The sequence below is a fragment of the Ranitomeya variabilis genome, chromosome 5 (assembly GCF_051348905.1).
Source record: "Ranitomeya variabilis isolate aRanVar5 chromosome 5, aRanVar5.hap1, whole genome shotgun sequence".
In the NCBI taxonomy this organism is placed as follows: domain Eukaryota; kingdom Metazoa; phylum Chordata; class Amphibia; order Anura; family Dendrobatidae; genus Ranitomeya; species Ranitomeya variabilis.
The window spans coordinates 63436256-63458019 of NC_135236.1; the positions used below are offsets into that span (position 1 = coordinate 63436256).

General features: G+C 47.8%; 53 non-coding genes across 53 annotated transcripts; all 53 read left to right on the forward strand.

The window, feature by feature from the left end:
- Nucleotides 1–38: 38 nt before the first annotated feature.
- LOC143777498 (U4 spliceosomal RNA) lies at nucleotides 39–179 on the forward strand. The gene has a single exon (XR_013216228.1). It is a non-coding gene; the product is annotated as a U4 spliceosomal RNA (small nuclear RNA).
- A 275-nt stretch (nucleotides 180–454) lies between these two features.
- On the forward strand, nucleotides 455–596 carry LOC143777194 (U4 spliceosomal RNA). The gene has a single exon (XR_013216006.1). It is a non-coding gene; the product is annotated as a U4 spliceosomal RNA (small nuclear RNA).
- A 275-nt stretch (nucleotides 597–871) lies between these two features.
- On the forward strand, nucleotides 872–1012 carry LOC143777647 (U4 spliceosomal RNA). The gene has a single exon (XR_013216363.1). It is a non-coding gene; the product is annotated as a U4 spliceosomal RNA (small nuclear RNA).
- A 275-nt stretch (nucleotides 1013–1287) lies between these two features.
- On the forward strand, nucleotides 1288–1428 carry LOC143777499 (U4 spliceosomal RNA). Its single transcript, XR_013216229.1, has one exon. It is a non-coding gene; the product is annotated as a U4 spliceosomal RNA (small nuclear RNA).
- Nucleotides 1429–1703: 275 nt separating this feature from the next.
- LOC143777673 (U4 spliceosomal RNA) lies at nucleotides 1704–1844 on the forward strand. Its single transcript, XR_013216385.1, has one exon. It is a non-coding gene; the product is annotated as a U4 spliceosomal RNA (small nuclear RNA).
- Nucleotides 1845–2119: 275 nt separating this feature from the next.
- LOC143777245 (U4 spliceosomal RNA) lies at nucleotides 2120–2260 on the forward strand. The gene has a single exon (XR_013216045.1). It is a non-coding gene; the product is annotated as a U4 spliceosomal RNA (small nuclear RNA).
- A 275-nt stretch (nucleotides 2261–2535) lies between these two features.
- Nucleotides 2536–2676, forward strand: LOC143777500 (U4 spliceosomal RNA). Its single transcript, XR_013216230.1, has one exon. It is a non-coding gene; the product is annotated as a U4 spliceosomal RNA (small nuclear RNA).
- A 275-nt stretch (nucleotides 2677–2951) lies between these two features.
- On the forward strand, nucleotides 2952–3092 carry LOC143777501 (U4 spliceosomal RNA). Its single transcript, XR_013216231.1, has one exon. It is a non-coding gene; the product is annotated as a U4 spliceosomal RNA (small nuclear RNA).
- A 275-nt stretch (nucleotides 3093–3367) lies between these two features.
- Nucleotides 3368–3508, forward strand: LOC143777219 (U4 spliceosomal RNA). The gene has a single exon (XR_013216029.1). It is a non-coding gene; the product is annotated as a U4 spliceosomal RNA (small nuclear RNA).
- A 252-nt stretch (nucleotides 3509–3760) lies between these two features.
- On the forward strand, nucleotides 3761–3901 carry LOC143777502 (U4 spliceosomal RNA). The gene has a single exon (XR_013216232.1). It is a non-coding gene; the product is annotated as a U4 spliceosomal RNA (small nuclear RNA).
- Nucleotides 3902–4176: 275 nt separating this feature from the next.
- On the forward strand, nucleotides 4177–4317 carry LOC143777503 (U4 spliceosomal RNA). The gene has a single exon (XR_013216233.1). It is a non-coding gene; the product is annotated as a U4 spliceosomal RNA (small nuclear RNA).
- Nucleotides 4318–4592: 275 nt separating this feature from the next.
- On the forward strand, nucleotides 4593–4733 carry LOC143777504 (U4 spliceosomal RNA). Its single transcript, XR_013216234.1, has one exon. It is a non-coding gene; the product is annotated as a U4 spliceosomal RNA (small nuclear RNA).
- Nucleotides 4734–5008: 275 nt separating this feature from the next.
- On the forward strand, nucleotides 5009–5149 carry LOC143777655 (U4 spliceosomal RNA). The gene has a single exon (XR_013216369.1). It is a non-coding gene; the product is annotated as a U4 spliceosomal RNA (small nuclear RNA).
- A 252-nt stretch (nucleotides 5150–5401) lies between these two features.
- Nucleotides 5402–5542, forward strand: LOC143777657 (U4 spliceosomal RNA). Its single transcript, XR_013216370.1, has one exon. It is a non-coding gene; the product is annotated as a U4 spliceosomal RNA (small nuclear RNA).
- A 275-nt stretch (nucleotides 5543–5817) lies between these two features.
- Nucleotides 5818–5958, forward strand: LOC143777658 (U4 spliceosomal RNA). The gene has a single exon (XR_013216371.1). It is a non-coding gene; the product is annotated as a U4 spliceosomal RNA (small nuclear RNA).
- Nucleotides 5959–6233: 275 nt separating this feature from the next.
- On the forward strand, nucleotides 6234–6374 carry LOC143777505 (U4 spliceosomal RNA). Its single transcript, XR_013216235.1, has one exon. It is a non-coding gene; the product is annotated as a U4 spliceosomal RNA (small nuclear RNA).
- A 275-nt stretch (nucleotides 6375–6649) lies between these two features.
- On the forward strand, nucleotides 6650–6790 carry LOC143777506 (U4 spliceosomal RNA). The gene has a single exon (XR_013216236.1). It is a non-coding gene; the product is annotated as a U4 spliceosomal RNA (small nuclear RNA).
- A 275-nt stretch (nucleotides 6791–7065) lies between these two features.
- LOC143777659 (U4 spliceosomal RNA) lies at nucleotides 7066–7206 on the forward strand. The gene has a single exon (XR_013216372.1). It is a non-coding gene; the product is annotated as a U4 spliceosomal RNA (small nuclear RNA).
- A 252-nt stretch (nucleotides 7207–7458) lies between these two features.
- Nucleotides 7459–7599, forward strand: LOC143777507 (U4 spliceosomal RNA). The gene has a single exon (XR_013216237.1). It is a non-coding gene; the product is annotated as a U4 spliceosomal RNA (small nuclear RNA).
- Nucleotides 7600–7874: 275 nt separating this feature from the next.
- Nucleotides 7875–8015, forward strand: LOC143777207 (U4 spliceosomal RNA). Its single transcript, XR_013216018.1, has one exon. It is a non-coding gene; the product is annotated as a U4 spliceosomal RNA (small nuclear RNA).
- Nucleotides 8016–8290: 275 nt separating this feature from the next.
- LOC143777748 (U4 spliceosomal RNA) lies at nucleotides 8291–8431 on the forward strand. Its single transcript, XR_013216451.1, has one exon. It is a non-coding gene; the product is annotated as a U4 spliceosomal RNA (small nuclear RNA).
- A 275-nt stretch (nucleotides 8432–8706) lies between these two features.
- Nucleotides 8707–8848, forward strand: LOC143777723 (U4 spliceosomal RNA). The gene has a single exon (XR_013216429.1). It is a non-coding gene; the product is annotated as a U4 spliceosomal RNA (small nuclear RNA).
- A 275-nt stretch (nucleotides 8849–9123) lies between these two features.
- On the forward strand, nucleotides 9124–9264 carry LOC143777508 (U4 spliceosomal RNA). The gene has a single exon (XR_013216238.1). It is a non-coding gene; the product is annotated as a U4 spliceosomal RNA (small nuclear RNA).
- A 275-nt stretch (nucleotides 9265–9539) lies between these two features.
- On the forward strand, nucleotides 9540–9680 carry LOC143777509 (U4 spliceosomal RNA). The gene has a single exon (XR_013216239.1). It is a non-coding gene; the product is annotated as a U4 spliceosomal RNA (small nuclear RNA).
- A 276-nt stretch (nucleotides 9681–9956) lies between these two features.
- Nucleotides 9957–10097, forward strand: LOC143777423 (U4 spliceosomal RNA). Its single transcript, XR_013216157.1, has one exon. It is a non-coding gene; the product is annotated as a U4 spliceosomal RNA (small nuclear RNA).
- Nucleotides 10098–10373: 276 nt separating this feature from the next.
- On the forward strand, nucleotides 10374–10514 carry LOC143777424 (U4 spliceosomal RNA). The gene has a single exon (XR_013216158.1). It is a non-coding gene; the product is annotated as a U4 spliceosomal RNA (small nuclear RNA).
- A 275-nt stretch (nucleotides 10515–10789) lies between these two features.
- On the forward strand, nucleotides 10790–10930 carry LOC143777749 (U4 spliceosomal RNA). The gene has a single exon (XR_013216452.1). It is a non-coding gene; the product is annotated as a U4 spliceosomal RNA (small nuclear RNA).
- Nucleotides 10931–11205: 275 nt separating this feature from the next.
- On the forward strand, nucleotides 11206–11347 carry LOC143777724 (U4 spliceosomal RNA). The gene has a single exon (XR_013216430.1). It is a non-coding gene; the product is annotated as a U4 spliceosomal RNA (small nuclear RNA).
- Nucleotides 11348–11622: 275 nt separating this feature from the next.
- LOC143777510 (U4 spliceosomal RNA) lies at nucleotides 11623–11763 on the forward strand. Its single transcript, XR_013216240.1, has one exon. It is a non-coding gene; the product is annotated as a U4 spliceosomal RNA (small nuclear RNA).
- A 275-nt stretch (nucleotides 11764–12038) lies between these two features.
- LOC143777511 (U4 spliceosomal RNA) lies at nucleotides 12039–12179 on the forward strand. The gene has a single exon (XR_013216241.1). It is a non-coding gene; the product is annotated as a U4 spliceosomal RNA (small nuclear RNA).
- A 276-nt stretch (nucleotides 12180–12455) lies between these two features.
- On the forward strand, nucleotides 12456–12596 carry LOC143777425 (U4 spliceosomal RNA). The gene has a single exon (XR_013216159.1). It is a non-coding gene; the product is annotated as a U4 spliceosomal RNA (small nuclear RNA).
- Nucleotides 12597–12869: 273 nt separating this feature from the next.
- LOC143777692 (U4 spliceosomal RNA) lies at nucleotides 12870–13010 on the forward strand. The gene has a single exon (XR_013216401.1). It is a non-coding gene; the product is annotated as a U4 spliceosomal RNA (small nuclear RNA).
- Nucleotides 13011–13285: 275 nt separating this feature from the next.
- Nucleotides 13286–13426, forward strand: LOC143777565 (U4 spliceosomal RNA). Its single transcript, XR_013216293.1, has one exon. It is a non-coding gene; the product is annotated as a U4 spliceosomal RNA (small nuclear RNA).
- A 275-nt stretch (nucleotides 13427–13701) lies between these two features.
- On the forward strand, nucleotides 13702–13842 carry LOC143777623 (U4 spliceosomal RNA). Its single transcript, XR_013216342.1, has one exon. It is a non-coding gene; the product is annotated as a U4 spliceosomal RNA (small nuclear RNA).
- A 275-nt stretch (nucleotides 13843–14117) lies between these two features.
- LOC143777512 (U4 spliceosomal RNA) lies at nucleotides 14118–14258 on the forward strand. Its single transcript, XR_013216242.1, has one exon. It is a non-coding gene; the product is annotated as a U4 spliceosomal RNA (small nuclear RNA).
- A 275-nt stretch (nucleotides 14259–14533) lies between these two features.
- On the forward strand, nucleotides 14534–14674 carry LOC143777560 (U4 spliceosomal RNA). Its single transcript, XR_013216289.1, has one exon. It is a non-coding gene; the product is annotated as a U4 spliceosomal RNA (small nuclear RNA).
- Nucleotides 14675–14949: 275 nt separating this feature from the next.
- On the forward strand, nucleotides 14950–15090 carry LOC143777750 (U4 spliceosomal RNA). Its single transcript, XR_013216453.1, has one exon. It is a non-coding gene; the product is annotated as a U4 spliceosomal RNA (small nuclear RNA).
- A 275-nt stretch (nucleotides 15091–15365) lies between these two features.
- On the forward strand, nucleotides 15366–15507 carry LOC143777726 (U4 spliceosomal RNA). Its single transcript, XR_013216431.1, has one exon. It is a non-coding gene; the product is annotated as a U4 spliceosomal RNA (small nuclear RNA).
- A 275-nt stretch (nucleotides 15508–15782) lies between these two features.
- LOC143777513 (U4 spliceosomal RNA) lies at nucleotides 15783–15923 on the forward strand. The gene has a single exon (XR_013216243.1). It is a non-coding gene; the product is annotated as a U4 spliceosomal RNA (small nuclear RNA).
- Nucleotides 15924–16198: 275 nt separating this feature from the next.
- Nucleotides 16199–16339, forward strand: LOC143777514 (U4 spliceosomal RNA). The gene has a single exon (XR_013216244.1). It is a non-coding gene; the product is annotated as a U4 spliceosomal RNA (small nuclear RNA).
- A 276-nt stretch (nucleotides 16340–16615) lies between these two features.
- Nucleotides 16616–16756, forward strand: LOC143777426 (U4 spliceosomal RNA). Its single transcript, XR_013216160.1, has one exon. It is a non-coding gene; the product is annotated as a U4 spliceosomal RNA (small nuclear RNA).
- A 273-nt stretch (nucleotides 16757–17029) lies between these two features.
- Nucleotides 17030–17170, forward strand: LOC143777693 (U4 spliceosomal RNA). Its single transcript, XR_013216402.1, has one exon. It is a non-coding gene; the product is annotated as a U4 spliceosomal RNA (small nuclear RNA).
- A 275-nt stretch (nucleotides 17171–17445) lies between these two features.
- LOC143777566 (U4 spliceosomal RNA) lies at nucleotides 17446–17586 on the forward strand. Its single transcript, XR_013216294.1, has one exon. It is a non-coding gene; the product is annotated as a U4 spliceosomal RNA (small nuclear RNA).
- Nucleotides 17587–17861: 275 nt separating this feature from the next.
- LOC143777624 (U4 spliceosomal RNA) lies at nucleotides 17862–18002 on the forward strand. Its single transcript, XR_013216343.1, has one exon. It is a non-coding gene; the product is annotated as a U4 spliceosomal RNA (small nuclear RNA).
- Nucleotides 18003–18277: 275 nt separating this feature from the next.
- LOC143777515 (U4 spliceosomal RNA) lies at nucleotides 18278–18418 on the forward strand. The gene has a single exon (XR_013216245.1). It is a non-coding gene; the product is annotated as a U4 spliceosomal RNA (small nuclear RNA).
- A 275-nt stretch (nucleotides 18419–18693) lies between these two features.
- LOC143777728 (U4 spliceosomal RNA) lies at nucleotides 18694–18835 on the forward strand. The gene has a single exon (XR_013216433.1). It is a non-coding gene; the product is annotated as a U4 spliceosomal RNA (small nuclear RNA).
- Nucleotides 18836–19110: 275 nt separating this feature from the next.
- On the forward strand, nucleotides 19111–19251 carry LOC143777516 (U4 spliceosomal RNA). Its single transcript, XR_013216246.1, has one exon. It is a non-coding gene; the product is annotated as a U4 spliceosomal RNA (small nuclear RNA).
- Nucleotides 19252–19526: 275 nt separating this feature from the next.
- On the forward strand, nucleotides 19527–19667 carry LOC143777412 (U4 spliceosomal RNA). Its single transcript, XR_013216146.1, has one exon. It is a non-coding gene; the product is annotated as a U4 spliceosomal RNA (small nuclear RNA).
- A 252-nt stretch (nucleotides 19668–19919) lies between these two features.
- On the forward strand, nucleotides 19920–20060 carry LOC143777625 (U4 spliceosomal RNA). The gene has a single exon (XR_013216344.1). It is a non-coding gene; the product is annotated as a U4 spliceosomal RNA (small nuclear RNA).
- A 275-nt stretch (nucleotides 20061–20335) lies between these two features.
- LOC143777626 (U4 spliceosomal RNA) lies at nucleotides 20336–20476 on the forward strand. Its single transcript, XR_013216345.1, has one exon. It is a non-coding gene; the product is annotated as a U4 spliceosomal RNA (small nuclear RNA).
- Nucleotides 20477–20751: 275 nt separating this feature from the next.
- Nucleotides 20752–20893, forward strand: LOC143777729 (U4 spliceosomal RNA). Its single transcript, XR_013216434.1, has one exon. It is a non-coding gene; the product is annotated as a U4 spliceosomal RNA (small nuclear RNA).
- A 275-nt stretch (nucleotides 20894–21168) lies between these two features.
- Nucleotides 21169–21309, forward strand: LOC143777517 (U4 spliceosomal RNA). The gene has a single exon (XR_013216247.1). It is a non-coding gene; the product is annotated as a U4 spliceosomal RNA (small nuclear RNA).
- A 275-nt stretch (nucleotides 21310–21584) lies between these two features.
- LOC143777413 (U4 spliceosomal RNA) lies at nucleotides 21585–21725 on the forward strand. The gene has a single exon (XR_013216147.1). It is a non-coding gene; the product is annotated as a U4 spliceosomal RNA (small nuclear RNA).
- Nucleotides 21726–21764: the final 39 nt, after the last annotated feature.

Below are 21764 nucleotides of genomic sequence, written 5' to 3' on the forward strand. Positions count from 1 at the left end.
CCTTGGAAGCGGGAATTCCTAGTCGCCCAACTTCCTTCAACTTTGCGCAGTGGCAATATCGTAGCCCATGAGGTCTAACCGAGGCGTGATTATTGCTAATTGAAAACTTTTCCCAATACCCCGCCATGATGACTTGAAATATAGTCAGCATTGGCAATTTTTGCTGGTCTCTCAGGAGGCTTCATCCATGGTATGCAAATGAAAGAGTCTTAGCTCCTCCCAGTGTGGAGGAGAATCCTCGCTTCCCACAGCAATGTATTGATGGTTTATGCCTGGAGCAGAAGGAGAAAGTGAGCTGGTCTGGCTGTAATGGGCAAAAATGATGTCTTCCCTGAGCCCTTACACTGTCGACACCTTGAAGCAGTGCGGGAGGGCCAGTGGTCAAATGGATCTCACCATGACTTAAATAAGCTCTTCCTTGGAAGCGGGAATTCCTAGTCGCCCAAATTCCTTCAACTTTGTGCAGTGGCAATATCGTAGCCCATGAGGTCTACCCGAGGCGTGATTATTGCTAATTGAAAACTTTTCCCAATACCCCGCCATGATGACTTGAAATATAGTCAGCATTTGGCAATTTTTGCTGGTCTCTCAGGAGGCTTCAGCCATGGTATGCAAATGACAGATTCTTAGCTCCTCCCAGTGTGGAGGAGAATCCTCGCTTCCCACAGCAATGTATTGATGGTTTATGCCTGGAGTAGAAGGAGAAAGTGAGCTGGTCTGGCTGTAATGGGCAAAAATGATGTCTTCCCTGAGCCCTTACACTGTCGACACCTTGAAGAAGTGCGGGAGGGCCAGTGGTCAAATGGATCTCACCATGACTTAAATAAGCTCTTCCTTGGAAGCGGGAATTCCTAGTCGCCCAACTTCCTTCAACTTTGCGCAGTGGCAATATTGTAGCCCATGAGGTCTAACCGAGGCGTGATTATTGCTAATTGAAAACTTTTCCCAATACCCCGCCATGATGACTTGAAATATAGTCAGCATTGGCAATTTTTGCTGGTCTCTCAGGAGGCTTCATCCATGGTATGCAAATGACAGAGTGTTAGCTCCTCCCAGTGTGGAGGAGAATCCTCGCTTCCCACAGCAATGTATTGATGGTTTATGCCTGGAGCAGAAGGAGAAAGTGAGCTGGTCTGGCTGTAATGGGCAAAAATGATGTCTTCCCTGAGCCCTTACACTGTCGACACCTTGAAGCAGTGCGGGAGGGCCAGTGGTCAAATGGATCTCACCATGACTTAAATAAGCTCTTCCTTGGAAGCGGGAATTCCTAGTCGCCCAACTTCCTTCAACTTTGCGCAGTGGCAATATCGTAGCCCATGAGGTCTAACCGAGGCGTGATTATTGCTAATTGAAAACTTTTCCCAATACCCCGCCATGATGACTTGAAATATAGTCAGCATTGGCAATTTTTGCTGGTCTCTCAGGAGGCTTCATCCATGGTATGCAAATGACAGAGTGATAGCTCCTCCCAGTGTGGAGGAGAATCCTCGCTTCCCACAGCAATGTATTGATGGTTTATTCCTGGAGCAGAAGGAGAAAGTGAGCTGGTCTGGCTGTAATGGGCAAAAATGATGTCTTCCCTGAGCCCTTACACTGTCGACACCTTGAAGCAGTGCGGGAGGGCCAGTGGTCAAATGGATCTCACCATGACTTAAATAAGCTCTTCCTTGGAAGCGGGAATTCCTAGTCGCCCAACTTCCTTCAACTTTGCGCAGTGGCAATATCGTAGCTCATGAGGTCTAACCGAGGCGTGATTATTGCTAATTGAAAACTTTTCCCAATACCCCGCCATGATGACTTGAAATATAGTCAGCATTGGCAATTTTTGCTGGTCTCTCAGGAGGCTTCATCCATGGTATGCAAATGACAGAGCCTTAGCTCCTTCCAGTGTGGAGGAGAATCCTCGCTTCCCACAGCAATGTATTGATGGTTTATGCCTGGAGCAGAAGGAGAAAGTGAGCTGGTCTGGCTGTAATGGGCAAAAATGATGTCTTCCCTGAGCCCTTACACTGTCGACACCTTGAAGCAGTGCGGGAGGGCCAGTGGTCAAATGGATCTCACCATGACTTAAATAAGCTCTTCCTTGGAAGCGGGAATTCCTAGTCGCCCAAATTCCTTCAACTTTGTGCAGTGGCAATATCGTAGCCCATGAGGTCTACCCGAGGCGTGATTATTGCAATTGAAAACTTTTCCCAATACCCCGCCATGATGACTTGAAATATAGTCAGCATTTGGCAATTTTTGCTGGTCTCTCAGGAGGCTTCAGCCATGGTATGCAAATGACAGATTCTTAGCTCCTCCCAGTGTGGAGGAGAATCCTCGCTTCCCACAGCAATGTATTGATGGTTTATGCCTGGAGTAGAAGGAGAAAGTGAGCTGGTCTGGCTGTAATGGGCAAAAATGATGTCTTCCCTGAGCCCTTACACTGTCGACACCTTGAAGAAGTGCGGGAGGGCCAGTGGTCAAATGGATCTCACCATGACTTAAATAAGCTCTTCCTTGGAAGCGGGAATTCCTAGTCGCCCAACTTCCTTCAACTTTGCGCAGTGGCAATATCGTAGCCCATGAGGTCTAACCGAGGCGTGATTATTGCTAATTGAAAACTTTTCCCAATACCCCGCCATGATGACTTGAAATATAGTCAGCATTGGCAATTTTTGCTGGTCTCTCAGGAGGCTTCATCCATGGTATGCAAATGACAGAGTGTTAGCTCCTCCCAGTGTGGAGGAGAATCCTCGCTTCCCACAGCAATGTATTGATGGTTTATGCCTGGAGCAGAAGGAGAAAGTGAGCTGGTCTGGCTGTAATGGGCAAAAATGATGTCTTCCCTGAGCCCTTACACTGTCGACACCTTGAAGCAGTGCGGGAGGGCCAGTGGTCAAATGGATCTCACCATGACTTAAATAAGCTCTTCCTTGGAAGCGGGAATTCCTAGTCGCCCAACTTCCTTCAACTTTGCGCAGTGGCAATATCGTAGCCCATGAGGTCTAACCGAGGCGTGATTATTGCTAATTGAAAACTTTTCCCAATACCCCGCCATGATGACTTGAAATATAGTCAGCATTGGCAATTTTTGCTGGTCTCTCAGGAGGCTTCATCCATGGTATGCAAATGACAGAGTGATAGCTCCTCCCAGTGTGGAGGAGAATCCTCGCTTCCCACAGCAATGTATTGATGGTTTATGCCTGGAGCAGAAGGAGAAAGTGAGCTGGTCTGGCTGTAATGGGCAAAAATGATGTCTTCCCTGAGCCTTTACACTGTTGACACCTTGAAGCAGTGCGGGAGGGCCAGTGGTCAAATGGATCTCACCATGACTTAAATAAGCTCTTCCTTGGAAGCGGGAATTCCTAGTCGCCCAACTTCCTTCAACTTTGCGCAGTGGCAATATCGTAGACCATGAGGTCTAACCGAGGCGTGATTATTGCTAATTGAAAACTTTTCCCAATACCCCGCCATGATGACTTGAAATATAGTCAGCATTGGCAATTTTTGCTGGTCTCTCAGAAGGCTTCATCCATGGTATGCAAATGACAGAGTCTTAGCTCCTCCCAGTGTGGAGGAGAATCCTCGCTTCCCACAGCAATGTATTGATGGTTTATGCCTGGAGCAGAAGGAGAAAGTGAGCTGGTCTGGCTGTAATGGGCAAAAATGATGTCTTCCCTGAGCCCTTACACTGTCGACACCTTGAAGCAGTGCGGGAGGGCCAGTGGTCAAATGGATCTCCTTGGAAGCGGGAATTCCTAGTCGCCCAACTTCCTTCAACTTTGCGCAGTGGCAATATCGTAGCCCATGAGGTCTAACCGAGGCGTGATTATTGCTAATTGAAAACTTTTCCCAATACCCCGCCATGATGACTTGAAATATAGTCAGCATTGGCAATTTTTGCTGGTCTCTCAGGAGGCTTCATCCATGGTATGCAAATGACAGAGTCTTAGCTCCTCCCAGTGTGGAGGAGAATCCTCGCTTCCCACAGCAATGTATTGATGGTTTATGCCTGGAGCAGAAGGAGAAAGTGAGCTGGTCTGGCTGTAATGGGCAAAAATGATGTCTTCCCTCAGCCCTTACACTGTCGACACCTTGAAGCAGTGCGGGAGGGCCAGTGGTCAAATGGATCTCACCATGACTTAAATAAGCTCTTCCTTGGAAGCGGGAATTCCTAGTCGCCCAACTTCCTTCAACTTTGCGCAGTGGCAATATCGTAGCCCATGAGGTCTAACCGAGGCGTGATTATTGCTAATTGAAAACTTTTCCCAATACCCCGCCATGATGACTTGAAATATAGTCAGCATTGGCAATTTTTGCTGGTCTCTCAGGAGGCTTCATCCATGGTATGCAAATGACAGAGTCTTAGCTCCTCCCAGTGTGGAGGAGAATCCTCTCTTCCCACAGCAATGTATTGATGGTTTATGCCTGGAGCAGAAGGAGAAAGTGAGCTGGTCTGGCTGTAATGGGCAAAAATGATGTCTTCCCTGAGCCCTTACACTGTCGACACCTTGAAGCAGTGCGGGAGGGCCAGTGGTCAAATGGATCTCACCATGACTTAAATAAGCTCTTCCTTGGAAGCGGGAATTCCTAGTCGCCTAACTTCCTTCAACTTTGCGCAGTGGCAATATCGTAGCCCATGAGGTCTAACCGAGGCGTGATTATTGCTAATTGAAAACTTTTCCCAATACCCCGCCATGATGACTTGAAATATAGTCAGCATTGGCAATTTTTGCTGGTCTCTCAGGAGGCTTCATCCATGGTATGCAAATGACAGAGTCTTATCTCCTCCCAGTGTGGAGGAGAATCCTCGCTTCCCACAGCAATGTATTGATGGTTTATGCCTGGAGCAGAAGGAGAAAGTGAGCTGGTCTGGCTGTAATGGGCAAAAATGATGTCTTCCCTGAGCCCTTACACTGTCGACACCTTGAAGCAGTGCGGGAGGGCCAGTGGTCAAATGGATCTCACCATGACTTAAATAAGCTCTTCCTTGGAAGCGGGAATTCCTAGTCACCCAACTTCCTTCAACTTTGCGCAGTGGCAATATCGTAGCCCATGAGGTCTAACCGAGGCGTGATTATTGCTAATTGAAAACTTTTCCCAATACCCCGCCATGATGTCTTGAAATATAGTCAGCATTGGCAATTTTTGCTGGTCTCTCAGGAGGCTTCATCCATGGTATGCAAATGACAGAGTCTTATCTCCTCCCAGTGTGGAGGAGAATCCTCGCTTCCCACAGCAATGTATTGATGGTTTGTGCCTGGAGCAGAAGGAGAAAGTGAGCTGGTCTGGCTGTAATGGGCAAAAATGATGTCTTCCCTGAGCCCTTACACTGTCGACACCTTGAAGCAGTGCGGGAGGGCCAGTGGTCAAATGGATCTCCTTGGAAGCGGGAATTCCTAGTCGCCCAACTTCCTTCAACTTTGCGCAGTGGCAATATCGTAGCCCATGAGGTCTAACCGAGGCGTGATTATTGCTAATTGAAAACTTTTCCCAATACCCCGCCATGATGTCTTGAAATATAGTCAGCATTGGCAATTTTTGCTGGTCTCTCAGGAGGCTTCATCCATGGTATGCAAATGACAGAGCCTTAGCTCCTCCCAGTGTGGAGGAGAATCCTCGCTTCCCACAGCAATGTATTGATGGTTTATGCCTGGAGCAGAAGGAGAAAGTGAGCTGGTCTGGCTGTAATGGGCAAAAAAGATGTCTTCCCTGAGCCCTTACACTGTCGATACCTTGAAGCAGTGCGGGAGGGCCAGTGGTCAAATGGATCTCACCATGACTTAAATAAGCTCTTCCTTGGAAGCGGGAATTCCTAGTCGCCCAACTTCCTTCAACTTTGCGCAGTGGCAATATCGTAGCCCATGAGGTCTAACCGAGGCGTGATTATTGCTAATTGAAAACTTTTCCCAATACCCCGCCATGATGTCTTGAAATATAGTCAGCATTGGCAATTTTTGCTGGTCTCTCAGGAGGCTTCATCCATGGTATGCAAATGACAGAGTGTTAGCTCCTCCCAGTGTGGAGGAGAATCCTCGCTTCCCACAGCAATGTATTGATGGTTTATGCCTGGAGCAGAAGGAGAAAGTGAGCTGGTCTGGCTGTAATGGGCAAAAATGATGTCTTCCCTGAGCCCTTACACTGTCGACACCTTGAAGCAGTGCGGGAGGGCCAGTGGTCAAATGGATCTCACCATGACTTAAATAAGCTCTTCCTTGGAAGCGGGAATTCCTAGTCGCCCAACTTCCTTCAACTTTGCGCAGTGGCAATATCGTAGCCCATGAGGTCTAACCGAGGCGTGATTATTGCTAATTGAAAACTTTTCCCAATACCCCGCCATGATGACTTGAAATATAGTCAGCATTGGCAATTTTTGCTGGTCTCTCAGGAGGCTTCATCCATGGTATGCAAATGACAGAGTCTTAGCTCCTCCCAGTGTGGAGGAGAATCCTCGCTTCCCACAGCAATGTATTGATGGTTTATGCCTGGAGCAGAAGGAGAAAGTGAGCTGGTCTGGCTGTAATGGGCAAAAATGATGTCTTCCCTGAGCCCTTACACTGTCAACACCTTGAAGCAGTGCGGGAGGGCCAGTGGTCAAATGGATCTCACCATGACTTAAATAAGCTCTTCCTTGGAAGCGGGAATTCCTAGTCGCCCAACTTCCTTCAACTTTGCGCAGTGGCAATATCGTAGCCCATGAGGTCTAACCGAGGCGTGATTATTGCTAATTGAAAACTTTTCCCAATACCCCGCCATGATGACTTGAAATATAGTCAGCATTGGCAATTTTTGCTGGTCTCTCAGGAGGCTTCATCCATGGTATGCAAATGACAGAGTCTTAGCTCCTCCCAGTGTGGAGGAGAATCCTCGCTTCCCACAGCAATGTATTGATGGTTTATGCCTGGAGCAGAAGGAGAAAGTGAGCTGGTCTGGCTGTAATGGGCAAAAATGATGTCTTCCCTGAGCCCTTACACTGTCGACACCTTGAAGCAGTGCGGGAGGGCCAGTGGTCAAATGGATCTCACCATGACTTAAATAAGCTCTTCCTTGGAAGCGGGAATTCCTAGTCGCCCAACTTCCTTCAACTTTGCGCAGTGGCAATATCGTAGCCCATGAGGTCTAACCGAGGCGTGATTATTGCTAATTGAAAACTTTTCCCAATACCCCGCCATGATGTCTTGAAATATAGTCAGCATTGGCAATTTTTGCTGGTCTCTCAGGAGGCTTCATCCATGGTATGCAAATGACAGAGTCTTAGCTCCTCCCAGTGTGGAGGAGAATCCTCGCTTCCCACAGCAATGTATTGATGGTTTGTGCCTGGAGCAGAAGGAGAAAGTGAGCTGGTCTGGCTGTAATGGGCAAAAATGATGTCTTCCCTGAGCCCTTACACTGTCGACACCTTGAAGCAGTGCGGGAGGGCCAGTGGTCAAATGGATCTCCTTGGAAGCGGGAATTCCTAGTCGCCCAACTTCCTTCAACTTTGCGCAGTGGCAATATCGTAGCCCATGAGGTCTAACCGAGGCGTGATTATTGCTAATTGAAAACTTTTCCCAATACCCCGCCATGATGACTTGAAATATAGTCAGCATTGGCAATTTTTGCTGGTCTCTCAGGAGGCTTCATCCATGGTATGCAAATGACAGAGCCTTAGCTCCTCCCAGTGTGGAGGAGAATCCTCGCTTCCCACAGCAATGTATTGATGGTTTATGCCTGGAGCAGAAGGAGAAAGTGAGCTGGTCTGGCTGTAATGGGCAAAAAAGATGTCTTCCCTGAGCCCTTACACTGTCGATACCTTGAAGCAGTGAGGGAGGGCCAGTGGTCAAATGGATCTCACCATGACTTAAATAAGCTCTTCCTTGGAAGCGGGAATTCCTAGTCGCCCAACTTCCTTCAACTTTGCGCAGTGGCAATATCGTAGGCCATGAGGTCTAACCGAGGCGTGATTATTGCTAATTGAAAACTTTTCCCAATACCCCGCCATGATGTCTTGAAATATAGTCAGCATTGGCAATTTTTGCTGGTCTCTCAGGAGGCTTCATCAATGGTATGCAAATGACAGAGTCTTAGCCCCTCCCAGTGTGGAGGAGAATCCTCGCTTCCCACAGCAATGTATTGATGGTTTATGCCTGGAGCAGAAGGAGAAAGTGAGCTGGTCTGGCTGTAATGGGCAAAAATGATGTCTTCCCTGAGCCCTTACACTGTCGACACCTTGAAGCAGTGCGGGAGGGCCAGTGGTCAAATGGATCTCACCATGACTTAAATAAGCTCTTCCTTGGAAGCGGGAATTCCTAGTCGCCCAACTTCCTTCAACTTTGCGCAGTGGCAATATCGTAGTCCATGAGGTCTAACCGAGGCGTGATTATTGCTAATTGAAAACTTTTCCCAATACCCCGCCATGATGTCTTGAAATATAGTCAGCATTGGCAATTTTTGCTGGTCTCTCAGGAGGCTTCATCCATGGTATGCAAATGACAGAGTCTTAGCTCCTCCCAGTGTGGAGGAGAACCCTCTCTTCCCACAGCAATGTATTGATGGTTTATGCCTGGAGCAGAAGGAGAAAGTGAGCTGGTCTGGCTGTAATGGGCAAAAATGATGTCTTCCCTGAGCCCTTACACTGTCGACACCTTGAAGCAGTGCGGGAGGGCCAGTGGTCAAATGGATCTCACCATGACTTAAATAAGCTCTTCCTTGGAAGCGGGAATTCCTAGTCGCCTAACTTCCTTCAACTTTGCGCAGTGGCAATATCGTAGCCCATGAGGTCTAACCGAGGCGTGATTATTGCTAATTGAAAACTTTTCCCAATACCCCGCCATGATGACTTGAAATATAGTCAGCATTTGGCAATTTTTGCTGGTCTCTCAGGAGGCTTCATCCATGGTATGCAAATGACAGATTCTTAGCTCCTCCCAGTGTGGAGGAGAATCCTCGCTTCCCACAGCAATGTATTGATGGTTTATGCCTGGAGCAGAAGGAGAAAGTGAGCTGGTCTGGCTGTAATGGGCAAAAATGATGTCTTCCCTGAGCCCTTACACTGTCGACACCTTGAAGCAGTGCGGGAGGGCCAGTGGTCAAATGGATCTCACCATGACTTAAATAAGCTCTTCCTTGGAAGCGGGAATTCCTAGTCGCCCAACTTCCTTCAACTTTGCGCAGTGGCAATATCGTAGCCCATGAGGTCTAACCGAGGCGTGATTATTGCTAATTGAAAACTTTTCCCAATACCCCGCCATGATGACTTGAAATATAGTCAGCATTGGCAATTTTTGCTGGTCTCTCAGGAGGCTTCATCCATGGTATGCAAATGACAGAGTCTTAGCTCCTCCCAGTGTGGAGGAGAATCCTCGCTTCCCACAGCAATGTATTGATGGTTTATGCCTGGAGCAGAAGGAGAAAGTGAGCTGGTCTGGCTGTAATGGGCAAAAATGATGTCTTCCCTGAGCCCTTACACTGTCGACACCTTGAAGCAGTGCGGGAGGGCCAGTGGTCAAATGGATCTCACCATGACTTAAATAAGCTCTTCCTTGGAAGCGGGAATTCCTAGTCGCCCAACTTCCTTCAACTTTGCGCAGTGGCAATATCGTAGCCCATGAGGTCTAACCGAGGCGTGATTATTGCTAATTGAAAACTTTTCCCAATACCCCGCCATGATGACTTGAAATATAGTCAGCATTGGCAATTTTTGCTGGTCTCTCAGGAGGCTTCATCCATGGTATGCAAATGACAGAGTTTTTAGCTCCTCCCAGTGTGGAGGAGAATCCTCGCTTCCCACAGCAATGTATTGATGGTTTATGCCTGGAGCAGAAGGAGAAAGTGAGCTGGTCTGGCTATAATGGGCAAAAATGATGTCTTCCCTGAGCCCTTACACTGTCGACACCTTGAAGCAGTGCGGGAGGGCCAGTGGTCAAATGGATCTCACCATGACTTAAATAAGCTCTTCCTTGGAAGCGGGAATTCCTAGTCGCCCAACTTCCTTCAACTTTGCGCAGTGGCAATATCGTTGCCCATGAGGTCTAACCGAGGCGTGATTATTGCTAATTGAAAACTTTTCCCAATACCCCGCCATGATGACTTGAAATATAGTCAGCATTGGCAATTTTTGCTGGTCTCTCAGGAGGCTTCATCCATGGTATGCAAATGACAGAGTTTTTAGCTCCTCCCAGTGTGGAGGAGAATCCTCGCTTCCCACAGCAATGTATTGATGGTTTATGCCTGGAGCAGAAGGAGAAAGTGAGCTGGTCTGGCTATAATGGGCAAAAATGATGTCTTCCCTGAGCCCTTACACTGTCGACACCTTGAAGCAGTGCGGGAGGGCCAGTGGTCAAATGGATCTCACCATGACTTAAATAAGCTCTTCCTTGGAAGCGGGAATTCCTAGTCGCCCAACTTCCTTCAACTTTGCGCAGTGGCAATATCGTTGCCCATGAGGTCTAACCGAGGCGTGATTATTGCTAATTGAAAACTTTTCCCAATACCCCGCCATGATGACTTGAAATATAGTCAGCATTGGCAATTTTTGCTGGTCTCTCAGGAGGCTTCATCAATGGTATGCAAATGACAGAGTCTTAGCCCCTCCCAGTGTGGAGGAGAATCCTCGCTTCCCACAGCAATGTATTGATGGTTTATGCCTGGAGCAGAAGGAGAAAGTGAGCTGGTCTGGCTGTAATGGGCAAAAATGATGTCTTCCCTGAGCCCTTACACTGTCGACACCTTGAAGCAGTGCGGGAGGGCCAGTGGTCAAATGGATCTCACCATGACTTAAATAAGCTCTTCCTTGGAAGCGGGAATTCCTAGTCGCCCAACTTCCTTCAACTTTGCGCAGTGGCAATATCGTAGTCCATGAGGTCTAACCGAGGCGTGATTATTGCTAATTGAAAACTTTTCCCAATACCCCGCCATGATGTCTTGAAATATAGTCAGCATTGGCAATTTTTGCTGGTCTCTCAGGAGGCTTCATCCATGGTATGCAAATGACAGAGTCTTAGCTCCTCCCAGTGTGGAGGAGAACCCTCTCTTCCCACAGCAATGTATTGATGGTTTATGCCTGGAGCAGAAGGAGAAAGTGAGCTGGTCTGGCTGTAATGGGCAAAAATGATGTCTTCCCTGAGCCCTTACACTGTCGACACCTTGAAGCAGTGCGGGAGGGCCAGTGGTCAAATGGATCTCACCATGACTTAAATAAGCTCTTCCTTGGAAGCGGGAATTCCTAGTCGCCTAACTTCCTTCAACTTTGCGCAGTGGCAATATCGTAGCCCATGAGGTCTAACCGAGGCGTGATTATTGCTAATTGAAAACTTTTCCCAATACCCCGCCATGATGACTTGAAATATAGTCAGCATTTGGCAATTTTTGCTGGTCTCTCAGGAGGCTTCATCCATGGTATGCAAATGACAGATTCTTAGCTCCTCCCAGTGTGGAGGAGAATCCTCGCTTCCCACAGCAATGTATTGATGGTTTATGCCTGGAGCAGAAGGAGAAAGTGAGCTGGTCTGGCTGTAATGGGCAAAAATGATGTCTTCCCTGAGCCCTTACACTGTCGACACCTTGAAGCAGTGCGGGAGGGCCAGTGGTCAAATGGATCTCACCATGACTTAAATAAGCTCTTCCTTGGAAGCGGGAATTCCTAGTCGCCCAACTTCCTTCAACTTTGCGCAGTGGCAATATCGTAGCCCATGAGGTCTAACCGAGGCGTGATTATTGCTAATTGAAAACTTTTCCCAATACCCCGCCATGATGACTTGAAATATAGTCAGCATTGGCAATTTTTGCTGGTCTCTCAGGAGGCTTCATCCATGGTATGCAAATGACAGAGTCTTAGCTCCTCCCAGTGTGGAGGAGAATCCTCGCTTCCCACAGCAATGTATTGATGGTTTATGCCTGGAGCAGAAGGAGAAAGTGAGCTGGTCTGGCTGTAATGGGCAAAAATGATGTCTTCCCTGAGCCCTTACACTGTCGACACCTTGAAGCAGTGCGGGAGGGCCAGTGGTCAAATGGATCTCACCATGACTTAAATAAGCTCTTCCTTGGAAGCGGGAATTCCTAGTCGCCCAACTTCCTTCAACTTTGCGCAGTGGCAATATCGTAGCCCATGAGGTCTAACCGAGGCGTGATTATTGCTAATTGAAAACTTTTCCCAATACCCCGCCATGATGACTTGAAATATAGTCAGCATTGGCAATTTTTGCTGGTCTCTCAGGAGGCTTCATCCATGGTATGCAAATGACAGAGTTTTTAGCTCCTCCCAGTGTGGAGGAGAATCCTCGCTTCCCACAGCAATGTATTGATGGTTTATGCCTGGAGCAGAAGGAGAAAGTGAGCTGGTCTGGCTATAATGGGCAAAAATGATGTCTTCCCTGAGCCCTTACACTGTCGACACCTTGAAGCAGTGCGGGAGGGCCAGTGGTCAAATGGATCTCACCATGACTTAAATAAGCTCTTCCTTGGAAGCGGGAATTCCTAGTCGCCCAACTTCCTTCAACTTTGCGCAGTGGCAATATCGTTGCCCATGAGGTCTAACCGAGGCGTGATTATTGCTAATTGAAAACTTTTCCCAATACCCCGCCATGATGACTTGAAATATAGTCAGCATTGGCAATTTTTGCTGGTCTCTCAGGAGGCTTCATCCATGGTATGCAAATGACAGTCTTAGCTCCTCCCAGTGTGGAGGAGAATCCTCGCTTCCCACAGCAATGTATTGATGGTTTATGCCTGGAGCAGAAGGAGAAAGTGAGCTGGTCTGGCTATAATGGGCAAAAAAGATGTCTTCCCTGAGCCCTTACACTGTCGACTCCTTGAAGCAGTGCGGGAGGACCAGTGGTCAAATGGATCTCACCATGACTTAAATAAGCTCTTCCTTGGAAGCGGGAATTCCTAGTCGCCCAACTTCCTTCAACTTTGCGCAGTGGCAATATCGTAGCCCATGAGGTCTAACCGAGGCGTGATTATTGCTAATTGAAAACTTTTCCCAATACCCCGCCATGATGACTTGAAATATAGTCAGAATTGGCAATTTTTGCTGGTCTCTCAGGAGGCTTCATCCATGGTATGCAAATGACAGAGTGATAGCTCCTCCCAGTGTGGAGAAGAATCCTCGCTTCCCACAGCAATGTATTGATGGTTTATGCCTGGAGCAGGAGGAGAAAGTGAGCTGGTCTGGCTGTAATGGGCAAAAATGATGTCTTCCCTGAGCCCTTACACTGTCGACACCTTGAAGCAGTGCGGGAGGGCCAGTGGTCAAATGGATCTCACCATGACTTAAATAAGCTCTTCCTTGGAAGCGGGAATTCCTAGTCGCCCAACTTCCTTCAACTTTGCGCAGTGGCAATATCGTAGCCCATGAGGTGTAACCGAGGCGTGATTATTGCTAATTGAAAACTTTTCCCAATACCCCGCCATGATGACTTGAAATATAGTCAGCATTGGCAATTTTTGCTGGTCTCTCAGGAGGCTTCATCCATGGTATGCAAATGACAGAGTCTTAGCTCCTCCCAGTGTGGAGGAGAATCCTCGCTTCCCACAGCAATGTATTGATGGTTTATGCCTGGAGCAGAAGGAGAAAGTGAGCTGGTCTGGCTGTAATGGGCAAAAAAGATGTCTTCCCTGAGCCCTTACACTGTCGACACCTTGAAGCAGTGCGGGAGGGCCAGTGGTCAAATGGATCTCACCATGACTTAAATAAGCTCTTCCTTGGAAGCGGGAATTCCTAGTCGCCCAACTTCCTTCAACTTTGCGCAGTGGCAATATCGTAGCCCATGAGGTCTAACCGAGGCGTGATTATTGCTAATTGAAAACTTTTCCCAATACCCCGCCATGATGACTTGAAATATAGTCAGTATTGGCAATTTTTGCTGGTCTCTCAGGAGGCTTCATCCATGGTATGCAAATTACAGAGTCTTAGCTCCTCCCAGTGTGGAGGAGAATCCTCGCTTCCCACAGCAATGTATTGATGGTTTATGCCTGGAGCAGAAGGAGAAAGTGAGCTGGTCTGGCTCTAATGGGCAAAAATGATGTCTTCCCTGAGCCCTTACACTGTCGACACCTTGAAGCAGTGCGGGAGGGCCAGTGGTCAAATGGATCTCACCATGACTTAAATAAGCTCTTCCTTGGAAGCGGGAATTCCTAGTCGCCCAACTTCCTTCAACTTTGCGCAGTGGCAATATCGTAGCCCATGAGGTCTAACCGAGGCGTGATTATTGCTAATTGAAAACTTTTCCCAATACCCCGCCATGATGACTTGAAATATAGTCAGCATTGGCAATTTTTGCTGGTCTCTCAGGAGGCTTCATCCATGGTATGCAAATGACAGAGTCTTAGCTCCTCCCAGTGTTGAGGAGAATCCTCGCTTCCCACAGCAATGTATTGATGGTTTATGCCTGGAGCAGAAGGAGAAAGTGAGCTGGTCTGGCTGTAATGGGCAAAAATGATGTCTTCCCTGAGCCCTTACACTGTCGACACCTTGAAGCAGTGCGGGAGGGCCAGTGGTCAAATGGATCTCACCATGACTTAAATAAGCTCTTCCTTGGAAGCTGGAATTCCTAGTCGCCCAAATTCCTTCAACTTTGTGCAGTGGCAATATCGTAGCCCATGAGGTCTAACCGAGGCGTGATTATTGCTAATTGAAAACTTTTCCCAATACCCCGCCATGATGACTTGAAATATAGTCAGCATTGGCAATTTTTGCTGGTCTCTCAGGAGGCTTCATCAATGGTATGCAAATGACAGAGTCTTAGCCCCTCCCAGTGTGGAGGAGAATCCTCGCTTCCCACAGCAATGTATTGATGGTTTATGCCTGGAGCAGAAGGAGAAAGTGAGCTGGTCTGGCTGTAATGGGCAAAAATGATGTCTTCCCTGAGCCCTTACACTGTCGACACCTTGAAGCAGTGCGGGAGGGCCAGTGGTCAAATGGATCTCACCATGACTTAAATAAGCTCTTCCTTGGAAGCGGGAATTCCTAGTCGCCCAACTTCCTTCAACTTTGCGCAGTGGCAATATCGTAGTCCATGAGGTCTAACCGAGGCGTGATTATTGCTAATTGAAAACTTTTCCCAATACCCCGCCATGATGTCTTGAAATATAGTCAGCATTGGCAATTTTTGCTGGTCTCTCAGGAGGCTTCATCCATGGTATGCAAATGACAGAGTCTTAGCTCCTCCCAGTGTGGAGGAGAACCCTCTCTTCCCACAGCAATGTATTGATGGTTTATGCCTGGAGCAGAAGGAGAAAGTGAGCTGGTCTGGCTGTAATGGGCAAAAATGATGTCTTCCCTGAGCCCTTACACTGTCGACACCTTGAAGCAGTGCGGGAGGGCCAGTGGTCAAATGGATCTCACCATGACTTAAATAAGCTCTTCCTTGGAAGCGGGAATTCCTAGTCGCCTAACTTCCTTCAACTTTGCGCAGTGGCAATATCGTAGCCCATGAGGTCTAACCGAGGCGTGATTATTGCTAATTGAAAACTTTTCCCAATACCCCGCCATGATGACTTGAAATATAGTCAGCATTTGGCAATTTTTGCTGGTCTCTCAGGAGGCTTCATCCATGGTATGCAAATGACAGATTCTTAGCTCCTCCCAGTGTGGAGGAGAATCCTCGCTTCCCACAGCAATGTATTGATGGTTTATGCCTGGAGCAGAAGGAGAAAGTGAGCTGGTCTGGCTGTAATGGGCAAAAATGATGTCTTCCCTGAGCCCTTACACTGTCGACACCTTGAAGCAGTGCGGGAGGGCCAGTGGTCAAATGGATCTCACCATGACTTAAATAAGCTCTTCCTTGGAAGCGGGAATTCCTAGTCGCCCAACTTCCTTCAACTTTGCGCAGTGGCAATATCGTAGCCCATGAGGTCTAACCGAGGCGTGATTATTGCTAATTGAAAACTTTTCCCAATACCCCGCCATGATGACTTGAAATATAGTCAGCATTGGCAATTTTTGCTGGTCTCTCAGGAGGCTTCATCCATGGTATGCAAATGACAGAGTCTTAGCTCCTCCCAGTGTGGAGGAGAATCCTCGCTTCCCACAGCAATGTATTGATGGTTTATGCCTGGAGCAGAAGGAGAAAGTGAGCTGGTCTGGCTGTAATGGGCAAAAATGATGTCTTCCCTGAGCCCTTACACTGTCGACACCTTGAAGCAGTGCGGGAGGGCCAGTGGTCAAATGGATCTCACCATGACTTAAATAAGCTCTTCCTTGGAAGCGGGAATTCCTAGTCGCCCAACTTCCTTCAACTTTGCGCAGTGGCAATATCGTAGCCCATGAGGTCTAACCGAGGCGTGATTATTGCTAATTGAAAACTTTTCCCAATACCCCGCCATGATGACTTGAAATATAGTCAGCATTGGCAATTTTTGCTGGTCTCTCAGGAGGCTTCATCCATGGTATGCAAATGACAGAGTTTTTAGCTCCTCCCAGTGTGGAGGAGAATCCTCGCTTCCCACAGCAATGTATTGATGGTTTATGCCTGGAGCAGAAGGAGAAAGTGAGCTGGTCTGGCTATAATGGGCAAAAATGATGTCTTCCCTGAGCCCTTACACTGTCGACACCTTGAAGCAGTGCGGGAGGGCCAGTGGTCAAATGGATCTCACCATGACTTAAATAAGCTCTTCCTTGGAAGCGGGAATTCCTAGTCGCCCAACTTCCTTCAACTTTGCGCAGTGGCAATATCGTTGCCCATGAGGTCTAACCGAGGCGTGATTATTGCTAATTGAAAACTTTTCCCAATACCCCGCCATGATGACTTGAAATATAGTCAGCATTGGCAATTTTTGCTGGTCTCTCAGGAGGCTTCATCCATGGTATGCAAATGACAGTCTTAGCTCCTCCCAGTGTGGAGGAGAATCCTCGCTTCCCACAGCAATGTATTGATGGTTTATGCCTGGAGCAGAAGGAGAAAGTGAGCTGGTCTGGCTATAATGGGCAAAAAAGATGTCTTCCCTGAGCCCTTACACTGTCGACTCCTTGAAGCAGTGCGGGAGGACCAGTGGTCAAATGGATCTCACCATGACTTAAATAAGCTCTTCCTTGGAAGCGGGAATTCCTAGTCGCCCAACTTCCTTCAACTTTGCGCAGTGGCAATATCGTAGCCCATGAGGTCTAACCGAGGCGTGATTATTGCTAATTGAAAACTTTTCCCAATACCCCGCCATGATGACTTGAAATATAGTCAGAATTGGCAATTTTTGCTGGTCTCTCAGGAGGCTTCATCCATGGTATGCAAATGACAGAGTGATAGCTCCTCCCAGTGTGGAGAAGAATCCTCGCTTCCCACAGCAATGTATTGATGGTTTATGCCTGGAGCAGGAGGAGAAAGTGAGCTGGTCTGGCTGTAATGGGCAAAAATGATGTCTTCCCTGAGCCCTTACACTGTCGACACCTTGAAGCAGTGCGGGAGGGCCAGTGGTCAAATGGATCTCACCATGACTTAAATAAGCTCTTCCTTGGAAGCGGGAATTCCTAGTCGCCCAACTTCCTTCAACTTTGCGCAGTGGCAATATCGTAGCCCATGAGGTGTAACCGAGGCGTGATTATTGCTAATTGAAAACTTTTCCCAATACCCCGCCATGATGACTTGAAATATAGTCAGCATTGGCAATTTTTGCTGGTCTCTCAGGAGGCTTCATCCATGGTATGCAAATGACAGAGTCTTAGCTCCTCCCAGTGTGGAGGAGAATCCTCGCTTCCCACAGCAATGTATTGATGGTTTATGCCTGGAGCAGAAGGAGAAAGTGAGCTGGTCTGGCTGTAATGGGCAAAAAAGATGTCTTCCCTGAGCCCTTACACTGTCGACACCTTGAAGCAGTGCGGGAGGGCCAGTGGTCAAATGGATCTCACCATGACTTAAATAAGCTCTTCCTTGGAAGCGGGAATTCCTAGTCGCCCAACTTCCTTCAACTTTGCGCAGTGGCAATATCGTAGCCCATGAGGTCTAACCGAGGCGTGATTATTGCTAATTGAAAACTTTTCCCAATACCCCGCCATGATGACTTGAAATATAGTCAGTATTGGCAATTTTTGCTGGTCTCTCAGGAGGCTTCATCCATGGTATGCAAATTACAGAGTCTTAGCTCCTCCCAGTGTGGAGGAGAATCCTCGCTTCCCACAGCAATGTATTGATGGTTTATGCCTGGAGCAGAAGGAGAAAGTGAGCTGGTCTGGCTCTAATGGGCAAAAATGATGTCTTCCCTGAGCCCTTACACTGTCGACACCTTGAAGCAGTGCGGGAGGGCCAGTGGTCAAATGGATCTCACCATGACTTAAATAAGCTCTTCCTTGGAAGCGGGAATTCCTAGTCGCCCAACTTCCTTCAACTTTGCGCAGTGGCAATATCGTAGCCCATGAGGTCTAACCGAGGCGTGATTATTGCTAATTGAAAACTTTTCCCAATACCCCGCCATGATGACTTGAAATATAGTCAGCATTGGCAATTTTTGCTGGTCTCTCAGGAGGCTTCATCCATGGTATGCAAATGACAGAGTCTTAGCTCCTCCCAGTGTTGAGGAGAATCCTCGCTTCCCACAGCAATGTATTGATGGTTTATGCCTGGAGCAGAAGGAGAAAGTGAGCTGGTCTGGCTGTAATGGGCAAAAATGATGTCTTCCCTGAGCCCTTACACTGTCGACACCTTGAAGCAGTGCGGGAGGGCCAGTGGTCAAATGGATCTCACCATGACTTAAATAAGCTCTTCCTTGGAAGCTGGAATTCCTAGTCGCCCAAATTCCTTCAACTTTGTGCAGTGGCAATATCGTAGCCCATGAGGTCTAACCGAGGCGTGATTATTGCTAATTGAAAACTTTTCCCAATACCCCGCCATGATGACTTGAAATATAGTCAGCATTTGGCAATTTTTGCTGGTCTCTCAGGAGGCTTCATCCATGGTATGCAAATGACAGAGTCTTAGCTCCTCCCAGTGTGGAGGAGAATCCTCGCTTCCCACAGCAATGTATTGATGGTTTATGCCTGGAGCAGAAGGAGAAAGTGAGCTGGTCTGGCTGTAATGGGCAAAAATGATGTCTTCCCTGAGCTCTTACACTGTCGACACCTTGAAGCAGTGCGGGAGGGCCAGTGGTCAAATGGATCTCACCATGACTTAAATAAGCTCTTCCTTGGAAGCGGGAATTCCTAGTCGCCCAACTTCCTTCAACTTTGCGCAGTGGCAATATCGTAGCCCATGAGGTCTAACCGAGGCGTGATTATTGCTAATTGAAAACTTTTCCCAATACCCCGCCATGATGACTTGAAATATAGTCAGCATTGGCAATTTTTGCTGGTCTCTCAGGAGGCTTCATCCATGGTATGCAAATGACAGAGTCTTAGCTCCTCCCAGTGTGGAGGAGAATCCTCGCTTCCCACAGCAATGTATTGATGGTTTATGCCTGGAGCAGAAGGAGAAAGTGAGCTGGTCTGGCTATAATGGGCAAAAATGATGTCTTCCCTGAGCCCTTACACTGTCGACACCTTGAAGCAGTGCGGGAGGGCCAGTGGTCAAATGGATCTCACCCTGACTTAAATAAGCTCTTCCTTGGAAGCGGGAATTCCTAGTCGCTCAACTTCCTTCAACTTTGCGCAGTGGCAATATCGTAGCCCATGAGGTCTAACCGAGGCGTGATTATTGCTAATTGAAAACTTTTCCCAATACCCCGCCATGATGACTTGAAATATAGTCAGCATTGGCAATTTTTGCTGGTCTCTCAGGAGACTTCATCCATGGTATGCAAATGACAGAGTCTTAGCTCCTCCCAGTGTGGAGGAGAATCCTCGCTTCCCACAGCAATGTATTGATGGTTTATGCCTGGAGCAGAAGGAGAAAGTGAGCTGGTCTGGCTGTAATGGGCAAAAATGATGTCTTCCCTGAGCCCTTACACTGTCGACACCTTGAAGCAGTGCGGGAGGGCCAGTGGTCAAATGGATCTCCTTGGAAGCGGGAATTCCTAGTCGCCCAACTTCCTTCAACTTTGCGCAGTGGCAATATCGTAGCCCATGAGGTCTAACCGAGGCGTGATTATTGCTAATTGAAAACTTTTCCCAATACCCCGCCATGATGACTTGAAATATAGTCAGTATTGGCAATTTTTGCTGGTCTCTCAGGAGGCTTCATCCATGGTATGCAAATTACAGAGTCTTAGCTCCTCCCAGTGTGGAGGAGAATCCTCGCTTCCCACAGCAATGTATTGATGGTTTATGCCTGGAGCAGAAGGAGAAAGTGAGCTGGTCTGGCTCTAATGGGCAAAAATGATGTCTTCCCTGAGCCCTTACACTGTCGACACCTTGAAGCAGTGCGGGAGGGCCAGTGGTCAAATGGATCTCACCATGACTTAAATAAGCTCTTCCTTGGAAGCGGGAATTCCTAGTCGCCCAACTTCCTTCAACTTTGCGCAGTGGCAATATCGTAGCCCATGAGGTCTAACCGAGGCGTGATTATTGCTAATTGAAAACTTTTCCCAATACCCCGCCATGATGACTTGAAATATAGTCAGTATTGGCAATTTTTGCTGGTCTCTCAGGAGGCTTCATCCATGGTATGCAAATTACAGAGTCTTAGCTCCTCCCAGTGTGGAGGAGAATCCTCGCTTCCCACAGCAATGTATTGATGGTTTATGCCTGGAGCAGAAGGAGAAAGTGAGCTGGTCTGGCTGTAATGGGCAAAAATGATGTCTTCCCTGAGCCCTTACACTGTCGACACCTTGAAGCAGTGCGGGAGGGCCAGTGGTCAAATGGATCTCACCATGACTTAAATAAGCTCTTCCTTGGAAGCTGGAATTCCTAGTCGCCCAAATTCCTTCAACTTTGTGCAGTGGCAATATCGTAGCCCATGAGGTCTAACCGAGGCGTGATTATTGCTAATTGAAAACTTTTCCCAATACCCCGCCATGATGACTTGAAATATAGTCAGCATTTGGCAATTTTTGCTGGTCTCTCAGGAGGCTTCATCCATGGTATGCAAATGACAGAGTCTTAGCTCCTCCCAGTGTGGAGGAGAATCCTCGCTTCCCACAGCAATGTATTGATGGTTTATGCCTGGAGCAGAAGGAGAAAGTGAGCTGGTCTGGCTGTAATGGGCAAAAATGATGTCTTCCCTGAGCTCTTACACTGTCGACACCTTGAAGCAGTGCGGGAGGGCCAGTGGTCAAATGGATCTCACCATGACTTAAATAAGCTCTTCCTTGGAAGCGGGAATTCCTAGTCGCCCAACTTCCTTCAACTTTGCGCAGTGGCAATATCGTAGCCCATGAGGTCTAACCGAGGCGTGATTATTGCTAATTGAAAACTTTTCCCAATACCCCGCCATGATGACTTGAAATATAGTCAGCATTGGCAATTTTTGCTGGTCTCTCAGGAGGCTTCATCCATGGTATGCAAATGACAGAGTCTTAGCTCCTCCCAGTGTGGAGGAGAATCCTCGCTTCCCACAGCAATGTATTGATGGTTTATGCCTGGAGCAGAAGGAGAAAGTGAGCTGGTCTGGCTATAATGGGCAAAAATGATGTCTTCCCTGAGCCCTTACACTGTCGACACCTTGAAGCAGTGCGGGAGGGCCAGTGGTCAAATGGATCTCACCCTGACTTAAATAAGCTCTTCCTTGGAAGCGGGAATTCCTAGTCGCTCAACTTCCTTCAACTTTGCGCAGTGGCAATATCGTAGCCCATGAGGTCTAACCGAGGCGTGATTATTGCTAATTGAAAACTTTTCCCAATACCCCGCCATGATGACTTGAAATATAGTCAGCATTGGCAATTTTTGCTGGTCTCTCAGGAGACTTCATCCATGGTATGCAAATGACAGAGTCTTAGCTCCT